This window comes from Pelodiscus sinensis, chromosome 4, assembly GCF_052426305.1.
Source record: "Pelodiscus sinensis isolate ZL-2025 chromosome 4, ASM5242630v1, whole genome shotgun sequence".
Lineage (NCBI taxonomy): Eukaryota > Metazoa > Chordata > Testudines > Trionychidae > Pelodiscus > Pelodiscus sinensis.
In genome coordinates this window covers 42,839,964-42,855,259 of record NC_143055.1, presented here as the reverse complement: position 1 = coordinate 42,855,259, position 15,296 = coordinate 42,839,964, and the positions used below count along the sequence as shown (strand labels likewise).

General features: G+C 41.7%; 1 protein-coding gene across 6 annotated transcripts in view; it reads right to left on the bottom strand.

The window, feature by feature from the left end:
- Positions 1-14,890, bottom strand: part of KLF3 (KLF transcription factor 3) — a 36,946-nt gene extending 22,056 nt beyond the window's left edge. The window contains exons 1-2 of one of the 6 annotated variants that reach the window (XM_006129527.5): positions 14,789-14,890; positions 9,489-9,542 (exon numbers count right to left, since the gene is read on the bottom strand). The gene's annotated coding sequence lies outside the window, so the exon portion shown is untranslated. The other 5 variants (XM_006129526.5, XM_089777845.1, XM_075930558.2 and 2 more) reach the window with 5 other exon arrangements.
- Positions 14,891-15,296: the final 406 nt, after the last annotated feature.

Sequence of the window (15,296 nt, the reverse complement as noted above, 5' to 3'; positions counted from 1 at the left end):
CCAGATAACAAGGAGAGTATGAGACACAACTTCACCAACTCAGACAAACTTAATGTCTTGTGCAAATCTTGTAGTGGTGTTGGTCCCATAATATTAGAGAGACAGGATGACAGAGAGAATATCTTTCATTGGACCAACGTCTATTGGTGAGAGACACACTTTTGAACTTACACGGAGCTCTTGAAGAGCCTGAAAGCTTGCCTCTCTCATCAAAAGAATTTGGTTTAATAAAAGGTATTCACTCATTCACCATATCTCTGTATAGTGTGTGTATATCTATCAGTCTCAATACAGACTGCTGTTTAAGTACTGTACTGTATTAACAAATTCAATTGCATCCAGTAGGTGGCACTAGAAACTCATAACAAATAAAATGCTACCATACTCCATTAAGACAATTCCAGAGAGTAAGCTTAAGGTTCACTAAAGCTATGTCTATACTGCAATGCTATTTTGGAATAGCAGAGTATCCTGAAATAGCTATCCGATATCTTCACAGCAAGACCAATATTTTGAAATATCATGGGCTCGCTATTCCAATGTCCTTCTAAACCTCATTCCATGAGGAATAAGGAACATTTCAGAATAGCAATTTATTTTGAAGTAAGTGCTGTGTAGACAGCTTGTTTTGGAATTTGGTGCTATTTCAAAATTGACTCAAAATAAGCTACGCAATTTACATAGCTCAAATTGCGTAGCTTATTTTGAGCTACAGGTGCAGTGTAGACACATCCTAATATATTAAAAGGTTTAATTGGGCCTGGAATTTTCTTATGAAAAACCCAATTTAAATGGAACACCAGAATATATGTACCCCCAAATTAGATCAATTCCAGTAGTTCCACATTAATGAAGAATCATGCAGTAGTCAATCAGTGTGTATGCACTGGAGAAAACAATTTGAGATACATGAGAGAAAGAAAAGGAATGAATTATTCCAAGCCTACCTACGATTACTTTTTCCCTTGATTTGTAAAGTTTACTAATTTATGGAAATACCACCACAATATACTTTCTACATTCTTGAAATGAACAAAGCTCTGAATATAATCATTCTAATAAATAGGAAGGATCTGATTTAAAACAAGCTGAGAAAAAGAGAAACAAATACAGTAGTTCAAAGAAATTGCCAGTTTTGCCTAAATTAAAAGCAACAGCTTTGAAAGACAGAAAGTTTTATAATTTAAATGTGTCTATGTACATTTGTCAATAATGACTGTGAGCAAGTTGAAAAGCAATTATGCAGCCTTTCCTACAACTTCAGGGAATAATTGACATTAGATTTCGTTGTTGTTTTAAGCATTTCCTATAATCTTCTAAGAAATTAAATATTCCTAATCACCTTCTTGTGAAGGAACTTTGTATATACATGACTTCCCAAAGGCATGAATACATACATCTATCAATACAAGAAGACAGAGAAGGAATATTCTACAATGCAATAAAATAACCCAAGCCTACAGTACAGAACAGTACATGCCAGTCCTCATATATATGAGAATTTGTAAATATTTTCTTTCAAAGGTTTCCAGAAACTTTACATTTTTTAATTTAAATTTGTTTTGGTAAAGTGACATCATCAACTTGTAATCTAGTCACTTGAAAGAAAAAAGGTTTAGTGGTTTCAAATAATCACCTCTACCCCTTCCATTTTTTATAGTTTTATTTTTTGGGTGGTGACGGGGAGGGTGGAGGATATCACATTTTTCAGGTTTTTCTCTCCTGCAGCTGTGAAACTCCCATTTCTGCAAACACTTCACCATACACATATTTGAAAATTCGGGCCTGCTTGTATAGATGTTAGAATGAAACTGACAACAGAAAGTGTCTTAGAGAGTAAAAATGAAACGTTCTCTCTTTCATTTATAGTTACCTGGAAGAATACAGGCAGTCCCCGGGTTACATACAAGATAGGGACTGTAGGTTTGTTCTTAAGTTGAATTTGTATGTAAGTCGGAACTGGTACATATTGTAGGGGAAACTCTAGCCAAACATTTCTCCAGAGCTCAGTTTTATTCTCCCACACCTCACTTCCCTCAGGGTATGTCTACACTACCACCCTAGTTCGAACTAGGGTGATTAATGTAGGCAACCGGAGTTGCAAATGAAGCCCGGGATTTGAATTTCCCGGGCTTCATTTGCATATTGCCGGGTGCCGCCATTTTTAAATGTCCGCTAGTTCGGACTCTGTGCCCGTGGCTTCACGTGGCATGAACTAGATAGTTCGGATTAGGCTTCCTATTCCGAACTACCGGTACACCTCGTTCCACGAGGTGTACTGGTAGTTCGGAATAGGAAGCCTAATCCAAAAGATAGTTTGGATTAGGCTTCCTATTCCGAACTACCGGTACACCTCGTTCCACGAGGTGTACCGGTAGTTCGGAATAGGAAGCCTAATCCAAACTATCTAGTTTGTGCCACGTATAGCTGCGGGCACGGAGTCCAAACTAGCGGACATTTAAAAATGGCGGCGCCCGGCAATGTGCAAATGAAGCCCGGGAAATTCAAATCCCGGGCTTCATTTGCAACTCCGGTTGCCTACATTAATCACCCTAGTTCGAACTAGGGTGGTAGTGTAGACATACCCTCAGTCCTTTATTCTCAAGCTGAGGTGTCTGCTGAGAAAAGCCGCTCCGCGTCTCCCTGGTCTGTTGGGGGGAAGCAGCAAGTGCGGGGTTGCCTCACCCCGTTTCTAAGTAGGGATCCGATGTAAGTCGGATCCATGTAACCCGGGGACTACCTGTATACAAAAGGTTTACTTTTATTGCTATGTATTAGTATACAAGTTGAGTATTCTTTTCATTTGTTATACTGTTCTTTTACTATACTATTTCCGCCTAAATAGTAAGAGAAGCACATTTTGGGCAGAGAAAAATACATGATACATGATCTTTTGGTCCTGCAAGGCAGGGTTATATGTCTGTACTTGGTGTAATATGGTGCAGCTTCCCAGGAACCAGTTTATACCAGCTGAAGGGCTGACACTTAAGAACTTGTTCTGGAATTAACTAAGGGAGAAAATAAACCTATGGAATAATGATCTGTGTATTTAAAAGAACAATGCGACAATGAAAGAAAGACACAGTGATTGTGAGGCCTAAACGTATTTAAAGTAAACAAAAAAAATGTATTTTGGTATTTATGATAATATTTTATAGTAAAGGTTTTGTAGCATACTTGTTTCACACCCCACATTTTTGGTAAATAAGATGGATAGAAAATTAAAGTATCCTCTTAAGTACCTGGGGTACCCTTCAGATAGCAAAACGAGGAGAAACCATAAAATTAACACAAAGCATATTTTAAAAAAATCATAAAAAGTAGTCTTATCTTTTTTCAAATTAGAGAGCTATTTTGCATTGAAGTATTTTATGTGAATAAAAGAATTTTGTGCTGTATGCACTCTGAAACTCAATAATTAACAGCAATCCAGTAAGCAAACATTCCACCCTCTCTCTCTCTCTTTGCTAACAAGCCACCCAGTTTTACTTTCCTGCCTCCTCCCATTCACTCCACCCTATGGATCTTTGCCAAGGCAGTCCAACTTGTCCAAACAGGACACAGCTTTTGATAAGATTCTGCTCACACCCTGTATTTCTAAAAGACAAGTCAAGCAATTTATTTTTGTATGCAAATAAAGACAGGTGCAAAGGTAAAGTCTAAGCAAAGTCCCTCAACATTTCCACAGCTAAAGCCAAGCAAAAAAGAGACAGCACATTTAAAAAAAAAAAAAAAAAAAGACAAACCCCTGTTCTTTACTAAAGGAAAAAAATCCTCTGTTTAAATCCTATGCAACATTCAATGATCCATTTCTTCTGAAAGGAAATTTTATCATCAAATTAGTTAATTTTCCTGTCAATATCAGAGACTTCTCTGTTTTTAACTTCTTGACATGTATGTTTTGTTTTTTCAGAGATGTGAGTAGGCCTACTTAACACAAATTCCAACAATAAGGATTTGTACACACTATTTACTCTGGATGGAATGCCCCCATGGGCATAGCAGCCACAGTCTGCACAACACTGTAGTGCTAACACAGGTACAGAGTAGCCATAAAACACAGAAGGGCTGTATTTGGACCACACATTGGTCCAAAAGTGCCATATAACTTTCTGTAAAGGGAGTGATTTTGAGTTGGGGGCTGGCCACGCAGATTCAGCAGCTACAAATCCCCAAAAGAGATATACAAGGGTTTTGTCCCCTGGTCTAATTAAATATCTGGAATATTCACCAGTGATCTGATCCACACAATAGCTAGGATGGTGAGCGCAGATTCTGCCCTTCCCATCCTCTGCACAAAGCTTGTTCATTCATTTTTGTGAGAGGGAGAAACAGGAGATGGCACTTTATTGCTGTTATGGGGCTCACTCATTGTTTAGAAACTGCCAAGTATTAGAGGTATAATTACAAAATAATGTAATGATTGCTATTAAATCAGCACTGCATCAGTATCCACTGCTGCTTTTTCTAAAATATATCTACAAGGCAATTAGAGTCAAATGCCTGAGATTTTGCAGTCATGGCACTTCTGTTGCTCTGAAACTACTTCTTCCTTCATGAGTCTCAAGCTATTCTCATCCTTGCTCCCCTCCCCCTAAAGTGATAACATCTGAAGAACTAAACGAGTAGGTCCGCGGCTTGAGCTTAGTCCTCTCTCTTCCCCACGCAGCAGGGAGCCAATGCTGCCGCTTGAGCTTTGTGGTTGCAGTGCAGCCACAAGGCTGCAACGCCAGCTCCAGAGCTGCTTGCTCTGCCTCTCTCCGCAAGCCGGGTCTGGTGGGAAAGCTCGGGGCTTTCTTCATGTCTCCCCCCACTCCTCTGCATGCGCCCTCTGAGCTGGAAGCTGGAGATGGTGCTCCAGCTTTGGCTTCATGGGCTCCCCGCTGCATGGGGAAGGTGGGGCTGAGCCCCCTCCCCAACCCTACCCCAGTAGGGGAATAGCAGCACAGTGATGCATTGTCCAGAGGCAGCTGCTGCTACATCCCCCCCTCATGCCCAGACCCCCATACTCCAATCCCCCTCGCTCACTTCCCTCCTCCCGCCAAGACCCCGAACACCAAGCTTGCTCCTACACCCTCCCTCCTGGCCAGACACTCTACCCCAAGCCTCATCCGGCATCCTCCCTCCTGGACAGACACCCTACCCCCAACCCTGCTCCAGAACTCTCCCCTCCTGGCCACATCACTGCACCCTCCCTTGCCCCTCTCCCTGGCAGGAAACCATACTCTCAGCCTGCTTCTGCTACCTCTCTCCCACCCAGACCTCGCACCCTCACCTCCTCCTGCACCTATATTCCACTTGCTGGCAGCCCTGTCCTGCATTCTGAACCCCTCATTTTTGTTCCCACCCCAGAGATTAAGGGGGTCCATAAAATGCACTAATTCCAGAACCCCAGAAAAGTAAATCTGACCTATGGGAAGCCTTGAACCTCAGTCCTCCCTGTCCCTTCCCCTTGACCCCTAGGGCCAGAGGAGTGAGATGTCTCATCAGTGAGGACTGGGGATTTTTGGAGGAGTTTTTTTTGCTTCTCACTTCTGTGGTCCCCAACTGATTTTTCTGTGGGTCAGTGGCCCCTGACCCCAAAAAGGTTCCCCGCCATAAATAAAGACAATATTGAAACTTTGTGTGTTGGACATAAATTAATATTTTACTTTATTTAAAATGAAGTTTGATAAATGAACACAAGAAAGTTAAAATGCTTAATCTGTTTAATCACTTAAATTAAACTGTTCTCCCTGGCTGCAGCACTAGCAAAATGGCTCAAGTGTAATTATGTAATTAATGGTGAATTTCCATTAGGAACTGGTGGTCTGCAGAAAGGTTTACATTGAACCAGGTAGTCCATGGGCCAAAAAGTTTGAAAATCAATTAACTATACTGATGATGTTGAAAGACCAGGGAGGCTTTCAGAGACTGAATGAGAAATTACTTCAAAAGGAACCTTAAAAGATAGTTCAACCAAGGAGAAGCAGTTTCTTATAGTGGGATTCCCTGGAAGGGGTAAAGGAAATCCCCCTCATAGCTGGTAATAAAATTTCTTTGTACTCATAGTAATAGTTGTCCCTTAAGGCCCTGGATCAGCAAGAACATACTCAGACTTTCATTGGAAGTAAGCACATGCTTTTCTTCCTTTCAGGCCCAAAATAGCACCAGGAAAGAAAATCTCATATTTAGATGAGTAATTTGATTCAGTCAGAGGGAGTAAGAGTGAGAAAAGTGAAAATCCAGGGCGTGTCTGCACTACAGAGACTACACTGGCATAGCCACGTTGCTATAGCTATGCCTCTGTTACTCCACAGCACAGACAGAACCTATACTGATGGAAGGAGTTTCTCTGCCATTGTGGGAATATCACCCCTATCCCTCCAATCATAGAATCCTAGAAATGGAAGGAACCTCAAGAGATCATTAAGTGTAGTCCTCTGCCCTCATGGCAGGACCAACCACTATCTGGGATTAGGGATGTAAGCAACTAGTTAACTACCCAATAAGCATAAGCCTCTATCAGAGAGAGGCAGCAAAGGGGGAGGAAAGGGGCGGGGAGCAGGAACCAGTGCGTGTGTCGGAGGAGCGGGCATAAAAGCTGGTTCCCCCCAGCACTGTCTCCGTGGGGGGAAGGGAAAGGGGGTCAGGGAAAGAGAAACGCAGCATCTGGGACAGGCGTGAGCCAGGACAGCTGATTCCTGGCTTGCACCCGGTGTCCTCTCCCTCCTGCCGCTGCACCTCAGCCTTTTAAATATATTAATAGCCTGGAGGCTCTTAATACATTTAAAAGACAGAACCACAGCAGGGTTATTAGCTCCCGAGGCTGGGAGCTAAGCCCAATGTGGCTCTACCATTTCCCCCCCTTATCAACTAATCAAGCAGTCAATGGAAATTCCATCGACTATTCGATTAGCTGATTAAATGCAATTTAACATCCCATATCTAGACCATCCCTAACAGGTGTTTATCTAATCTACTCTTAAATATGATGGAGATTCTTCAACCTCCCTAGGCAATTTATTCCAGTGCTGAATCACCCTGACAGTTAAACCTCTCTTGCTGCAATTTAAGCCCACTGCTTCTTGTCCTGTCATCAGAGGTAAAGGAGAATAATTTTTCTCCCTTCTCCTTTTAACAACCTTTTAGGTACTTGAAAGCTGTTATAATGTTCCCTCTCAGTCTCCTCTTTTCTACATTAATGGAAGCATTTTTTCATCAAACACAGCTGTGTCTACAATGAAGGATAAGTCACCATACCTATGTTGGTTGGGGCGCAGGTGTATTTTTTTCACATCTCTGACTGATGTAGCTATGTGGACTGAATCTTTTAAAGTGTGGACTGAGACCCAGAGATAGCAATGCTGAGGAAAACAGCAAAACAGTTTGGTCCACAAAGACCGGTACTAGGGAAAAGTTATAAGGAACTGAGGGTATGTCTACACTACCCTCCTAGTTCGAACTAATTTCACGAGGAGTAACGGTAGGTCGAACTAGACAGTCTAGTTCAAACTACCTAGTTCGTGCCCCGTGTAGCCGCGCTGCACGGGGTTCGAACAAGCGGGGTTTTAAAAATGGCGGCGCCCCGCTTATGCAAATGAAGCCCGGGAAATTCAAATCCCGGGCTTCATTTGCAAGTGCGGTATGCCTACATTACCCCGCTAGTTCGAACTAGCGGGGTAGTGTAGACATACCCTGATTGTGCAATGAGAGAATTTCTGCTAATGGATAACTTTAAAAATTTAAAAATCCTACTGGATATTCAGTGAGAATTGGAATTACTCCTGAAACATGCAAATGCTGTACTGAGATGCAGAAAATGCAAATAATAATTTTGCCATTTTTAGAAATCACTGTTTGATCTAGAACTCCTCTAACATATGAATTTGTCAGAAGCCATGTAGCAGATTTAGTCTATATTTCATTGAACTGCACAGCTATGCTATTATGCAAACTCTATAGCTATATGGCTGAAAAACAAATTTGCCCATATAAAAAAAGTTTAATAAAAGAGTTTCTAAGGGTATTCAAAAAAGGAATTTGTTTTTTGAGTTAGAAGTTTCCAATGAGACAACTTTGCATCCATGCAATCTAAGCCCTGAAGAAGACAGAAAGAGAAACGATCTTTAGCCACCTCCTTAGACAATACTCCATACAATACTCCCCCTTATCAGGGTAGACTGCTGTCTGGTTTCCTGTCTCAAGCTATTGCTTACAAGGAGAAATAGTTTAGCAAAGAGAGCAGATCTGACTTCTCAAAACAAATGAAGTATACTGAATGGTATGGCAATTTTTCCCTTCCAAGCTGGACCTTTTTTTTAAAAAAGTTAATTTTTTAAAGAATTTGAAAGGAAGAATAAAACTACCCTTTGTTCCATTTGAGAAGACTGGTTGGGAAATTGAGAGGCAGAAAGAGTGTGACAGATCTCAAAACTAATTTTACTTGCAGAGAAATCAGGATCTGAAAATCAGGCTGAGTGTCTTTAAAAAAAATATTCCAACATCAGGATATAAAACATCATCTCTTATATTAAGGCTCAAGTCTGCTCTATTACTTGCTCAAATATATTCCAGAAAGTCTTTTATATCTTTGACCACATGGGGCAAAGCTACAAATCTCTAGCCATTAAGAGACAAAAAATACTTTAAAATAGTTTTACGCTCTTAGTTTCAATAAAGATTTGAAAATAGGAAAAATGTCCATGAGCATGTATTGCATGTGTGTGGATTTAGGGAAATAAAGAAAAAGTGGATGGCAGAGATGGAAGAATGATTAAATAAACTTGGACTCTCGAAGAGTGGAGGTTTTCACTCTTTCATGTGCCAATGCTTGTTGCCAGCCTCTCCAAGCCTCCCCCATTCTCTTTCCATTTTGGTTTATGCTAGCATTTAAAATCTGGTAGAGATTTATCTTTCTATTTAGCTAACATACACTTATACTAGTTCCCTTTGGGACACATCAACAATGGCTATTAAATCTCTAAAAGGAAGCACTGGCATTAGATAAAACCTTAAAAGTGAAGGGTTAAATCTGTTCCTAAACTAGCTCTGCCAAACTTCACATTCTGAATTAGAAGCAAGTAGCCTTGGAATGAAAACACAAAGCTTCAATACTGACTGAACAGAAGAGTTTTATTTTTGAAAGGATGTCCTGCAGGCTGTGTCAGTTAATAAACAAAATGCAGAATTTTATTGTAATATGAATCTCGGTCTTAGATTTTATAAAAACTTGACTGAAGAAAGGTGTGAATACCAAAATGTACTACACTTACACAGTTTCCCAATACTAAACTAAAACTAGTTCAACACCTTTTACTGATCCACAGTGAAAAGATGAATTACGACCAAGGTTCAAACCCTGTACATTTTAACTAGTAGCTAAATTACAATATTTATTCACTGTGCAATGACAACGTGCTATGCAGAATAGTCTAACAGCAGCAGCAAAAGAACAAAAGTAAAAATCCATAAAAGAGAACAAATAATGATTTTTAAAAATAACTTACCAAAATTATTAACTTGTATGTTCACTTGAAATAATTTTCTTACAATTTGTGTTTCTGAAGAGACAAAAACAAAGTAATGTAAGTATCCACATGCATGTGTATTTCAGTGTTGCTGAAAATAGCCGTTGTTACTTATCATTTAGATATAGTTAATATTAATATTTAGTTATCTGTTTTCACTACAAAGTGTCTCTAGTACTATTATGCTTTTAAAAAAAATATTGCAGGTGTGTCCAACATAAACTTCCTTTTTTAAAAATTTAACATGAAAAAGCCAGCAGTATCAGAAGAAATATTTGAAAAACAATTTGAAATAAAAAGGACATATTTAAAGATGGAACATTTCTGTGTACCTGCAGGAAAATGTACATTTTTAAAAAAATGTAAGTGGTAAAGAAAGACAGTCCTTCTCTTATTTTCTCATATTTTTCATTCATTTAGGACAGGACCCAAAGCCTGTTGAAGTCAATGGGAATCTATACATTTAATTGAGCTTTGGTTCAGGTCCTTAGTTCTTCTCCAGTCAGATGCAGAGTTACAGAAAGATTTCTTATATCCTCTTTTTGAATTTCCTCTTGATGTTTTTGTTGGTCCACAGAAGACAAACGAAAAAAAATCTGATATTAAAAGTAGAAAACACATGTACTTTATCCTTCAAAAAGTGCTCAAGAATTTAGCAAGTATAGGAGTGTCATACCCATTTAATCCAAAGAAAGCTGTTAGCAAGGTTTCATTTTCATGAGTTAAATCTGGAAGAATATGGATCCTTGAATTCAGGTGACAGTATGATATTTCCTCTCTTCAAAAAAAAAATGGTATAATTCTAATCTTGATCAAAACTGGAACAGAACATGATCACGGTGATATCTTCAGAACGAATGAAGGGAGCAGCAAATAAGGTTTCACAAAAATGAATGTACAGGTCTGTATTCTCTTTTCATTTGCACTGGTATTACACCACTGCAACGCCATTGACTTTAAAAGAATTATTCCAGACTTACATTGGCACTGGTAAGAGGAGAAATCAGGCTCAATTTTTTTGAGAGTCAAACACAGGTTTTTAGAAAAGGGAATGAAACTCATTATTCACCCATGTAAATATATTGGAGTAGAGGGTGTGTGTTAAAAGGTTAACTCAGACTTCTCATGATGACATAACACAGGGATCTTAAGCAATCATGAGTGTGTAGAGACATGATAACTCACTGGGTGGAGACTGGGAGTTGCAGGCAGTGACAAGGGGCCTGGACTGGGCTACTGGTGTACTTAAAAAAAAACCCACACACAACAGCCTGAAACAGGAAAGAGCACACATATGCCACTTGGAATGTATGACGCAAACCCCAGCCTTGAAACAAAGAACAGGAAACAGCTCTGCTGGCTGTGCTGGAGAGAAAGCACAGAGAAACATTTAGGCAGCTCTCTCTGACCCTATATTCATGAGCAGCTGGAGTTTTTTAAACAACAACAGTGGGTGGAGGTGTTTGTTCACTGGGTGTGAATACAAACACTGTCTTTATATAGGAGACCTCCCTATTTACAGGCAAATATCTACACTCAACAGGAGAGGACATGTGATTTTAGACACCACAAGTCATGACAATTTATCCCAGCCATCCCTTAGATTATTTTTTTTTTTGCCCCTAAACTGCTAATATTTAACTACAGTCTGGATTTTACATAACAGCAATCAGCTTACTCTTAGCCTAAAATTGTCTTCTTCAAAGAGAACAACCAAGGGATTGGATCATTACAGGAATTAATATTAAAAGTACACTCTATTTCAGAAATTGGCTATTTTGCCACTGCCAAAATTCAGTATGGTTTGGCAGCTGAAGGCTGACATAATTTAGTGTACCCAGTGTTGCTGTAGCTTGCTGGTCCCAAGATATTAGAGAAACAAGGTGGGTGAGGTAATATCTTTTATTAGACTGGTGAGACACAAGGTTTCAAACAGACAGAGCTCTTCTTCTCAGTGTACTGATGACAGAACTTAAAATTACAAGAATTATTAAAAAGACTCACTCTACTAAAATATTTATCTACAACAATTCACACTAATTTTCACTTTTCTGTACTTTTGCTTCAGTTGCACATGGAGATTTTATCTGTAGAACCAGTTAATCACAAATTATATATATATATATATAATTTTTGACAAATCACTCCTACATATGACACTAAACCCATCAAGCTGTTTAAGGAAATAGGGAGCTCTGGGGGTGAGGTAGCACATTTCATCTACATGAAATGTATCAGACTAAGTTTTATACTTGGTTTCTCTCAGAACAACCACTTCACTGTTCTTTTACAACATGCTTTGAACTAGTTCCCCACAGTAGGTCAGACAGCTGCTGTACCAGATATTATCAGATGTGAGAACGTGTTACTGCAAGTTACGTTGATCAGCATCCTAGTAATGACAGTAACCACCATAAATTTCATATTAGTAACCGAAGTTTCAGAAGTATGAGATTGCAACAGGTTACAGAAGAAGCTGAACACCAGTGTATAAGTTTATATGTTCTGCATTTACATTACCAGTTTATTTTCTTTATACTTAACATTTGGAAAGGTAAATATAAAATAATCTAGGCTCTTGTTTAGCTTCTCAATACTGTAGTATATGATCACTTTCAACTGATTTAATTCACTTTTTCATCATTATTTACCTGAACACTTGTTTTTGTAGTGCTGTAGTCATGTAGGTCCTAGGATATTAGATGGTAAGGTAGGCAATATGGTTCTCAGCCACATGTTTCACTTGTGTTTTTGACTGATATTACAGCTGTTGTGTAGGTTTAGTGCATTTTATAATATGGTAGGGAACACTCACAACTGTTACTTACTGACAAAATATTAATGTTCTCATAAAAGGAACGGACCATTTTACATCTTCTGTCTCCACTCCCCTCCCCCCAGGCCTCAGGCTTTACTTACTATTATACATTAACCAGTGTAGGCAAAACATATTTACCTGCTTGGATAAAAGGAAAGTATGCCAGTCAACTAAACTCTGCTGCAGACTCTTGTATTTGAAAATATTAGTGCTATCTAACCAAACCATACATTTTAAAGCACAAGGGATAAAGTTAGTTTGAAGTAAGTGTCTCCAGGGTCAGACAGGATTATCAAATCCAGATGTGATTCCTCTCATAAAAAAAAAAGAAGGTCCAACAACCAAGAGAGAACATCTTAAAAATTATTCTATGGAAAATACATGACAAGCAATTGTATTATTATTTTTCAATACAGATTAAATAATATTTATGGACATTAATATCAATAGAATCAAAATCACAAAGTCCCTCCACAAAGTCCCCTAACTCTGCTTCTCATAACAGTCAAGGCAGAGCCCTGAGAATTGTGACACTTCCTGAGTTTTCAAAGAGCCACTATATAGAGGCAGAGCGCAAGCAAACAATGCAGGTACAGTAAAATTGAATCAGATTTGATAAAGAAATTGATTTCATCAAATAATTTGAGTTAAAAAGAATGACATTTTGAACAATTCTAAACTGGATATTATTCCTGATTGTTTACTACTTTGTGTGGAATTTCAACATGGGGACTTAAAGAACTTTCTCTGGTCCTTTCCTTCCCCCTCACTCCCCACTCTAATACTTCTGGGTGAAAACTTACATCTGACAAAGCTTGAAGATAAATATTTCTTTTACCATGTAAGTACAGAAAAACTGCACTCTTAAAGGCAGGAAGTCAATTATGGATGTTAATTCCCAGTTTCTTATAAAAGTTATTTTATATTGCAAGTGTAAGAGCTATAATAAATATTAGATATTTTATTTTTTTCCTATACAGGTGTTAAGACTAGAGTTTTAAAACACTTTTGAACTAATTTTATGTATGGTGTAGGTCCACAATAGTCAGCAGAATTATACCAGGGTTAAATGTGGCCATTAAACTATTCCACAGTGTTAAAATCCTAATGCTAAGTGATAGCGTGTTGTTTAAAAAAAAAAAAACCATGAAAAACTAATCTCTTGACTGCTCTCCGCCCCCCCCCCGACAAATTTTTACAATCCCACGGAAGTTAATGAACCCATTATGTTGTCCTACCCAATTTTGTAATTCAAGATTATTAGTAAATTGATGGCGTTTGAAATTATATTTGTCTATTGTACCGCAATCCCCAGGCTGCAAAAAGATGCTCTGGGGGCTGAAGCAATTGCTACCGAGTACCAGAAGCTCAGCAGAACGTCTCAAATTGTCCAAGTCACTAGCGGGGAAAAAAGAGGCTCCCTTTCATATTGAGACATGGAGCAAACACACTTGTCGTGGGATCCTCACCAGAAAAGCTGAGCCAACGGTCTCACACACACAGGTGTGTGATTTTTCTTACCCAATCTCAGTAAAAGCCAGCGGAAATCACATACACCAGAGCAAGCCCCTGTATTTTGTCCCACCCTCTCTTGAAAAAAAAAATCACAGAAACCGGGGGTGGAAACGTTCGCAGAAATCCCCCTACTTGCCCCCCTACACACACGTGACCTTCTGTCCCTTCTTCCCAGAAAGAGACAAAGTATCATCGGAGTTGGTGACCCCTCCTTCCCCTTTACAAGCTGCGAAGAAGCAGATAATAAAGCACCGCAGGAGCTGACGAGAGAAACACGCACGCTCCCCCCTTCCTGGCGGCTGCTGCTCACCGCCCCCTCCCCCCTGCAACAACTTTCGCAGCAGCAGCAAAGCCTCGCAGGAGCCAGAGCGCGTCAAGGGACTGTCCGCGGGGGCAGGGTGTCCCGGCCCGCAGAGCCTCCGCGCGCTGGCTGCTCTGCACGCGCCCCGCTCGCCGCGACACTTCACTCCCCCTCCCCCGCCCCGCACTTCTCCCAGCAGCTGGAAACTTTTGCCCGCTGCAGGCAAGCTCAGCCCCCGCCCGCTCCCCGCGCTCACATGCGGCACAGGGGCCTCCGCCGCCTCCGGGCTCGGCCGAAGCCCTGCGATGGGGGCTGTGCAGCAGCAACGCGCCCGGCTCCCTCCCTGCGGCTGAGGCTGTGCGCTCCGCGGTGGCCGCGCGGCTCTGGGCGAGGGGAGGGCGCTCGCTCGGCTCCCCCAGGCTCCTGGCACTAGGCTCCGCTGTCACATGACGCCGGCGCCGCTCGCTCTGCCAGGCTCCCTTGGCCGGCGGGGTAAGGGGAGGGTCAGGGAGGGGAGCGCGGCCAGGGCGGCTCCCAGCCCGCTGGGTGGAGGCGGCGCTGGAGGGGCCGGGACGAGTCACTCGCTCGCACGCCCAGCCAGGCACGCACGGCACCCCCGCCCTGCCCCCGGGGGCAGACACTCACAGACACTAATGAGCCCCAGCACCGCGGCGCGGCCGCCGCCGCCCGACCGGCCCTTCCAGCTGCTCCGCCGCCGCGCCCTCGCTGCGTGTCAGGCAGAGGCGTGCGCCTGGCACCCGGCGCCAGCTACGCCCCCTGCCCGCCCGAGCTAACCCGTGCGGCGTGGCGCAGCGCCTGGGGGCAGCAGGAAGGGAGGTGCTGGGCCGGGCTGCCGCGGAGCTGGCTTCACAAACACGGGCTGGGCGAAGGGACCGGCACTGCCTTCCATGGAGCCCGTCCCTGGCGCTGCGGCGGGGCCCGGGCGACGGAGCCGCAGGACGGGCACGGCCCCTCTGGCTTCTCTTGGCGTGGGGACTCGTGTGCCCTGCAACGCGGGGGCGCCGGGCTTAGGGCTGTGAGCCACTGTGGCTCGGAGTCAGAGGACAGGCCAGGGGCATCGCATACCTGAAACAGAAAAGACGTGCACACTCACTGCTATTAAATAAAAGTAAACAGATAAAACAAAAGTATT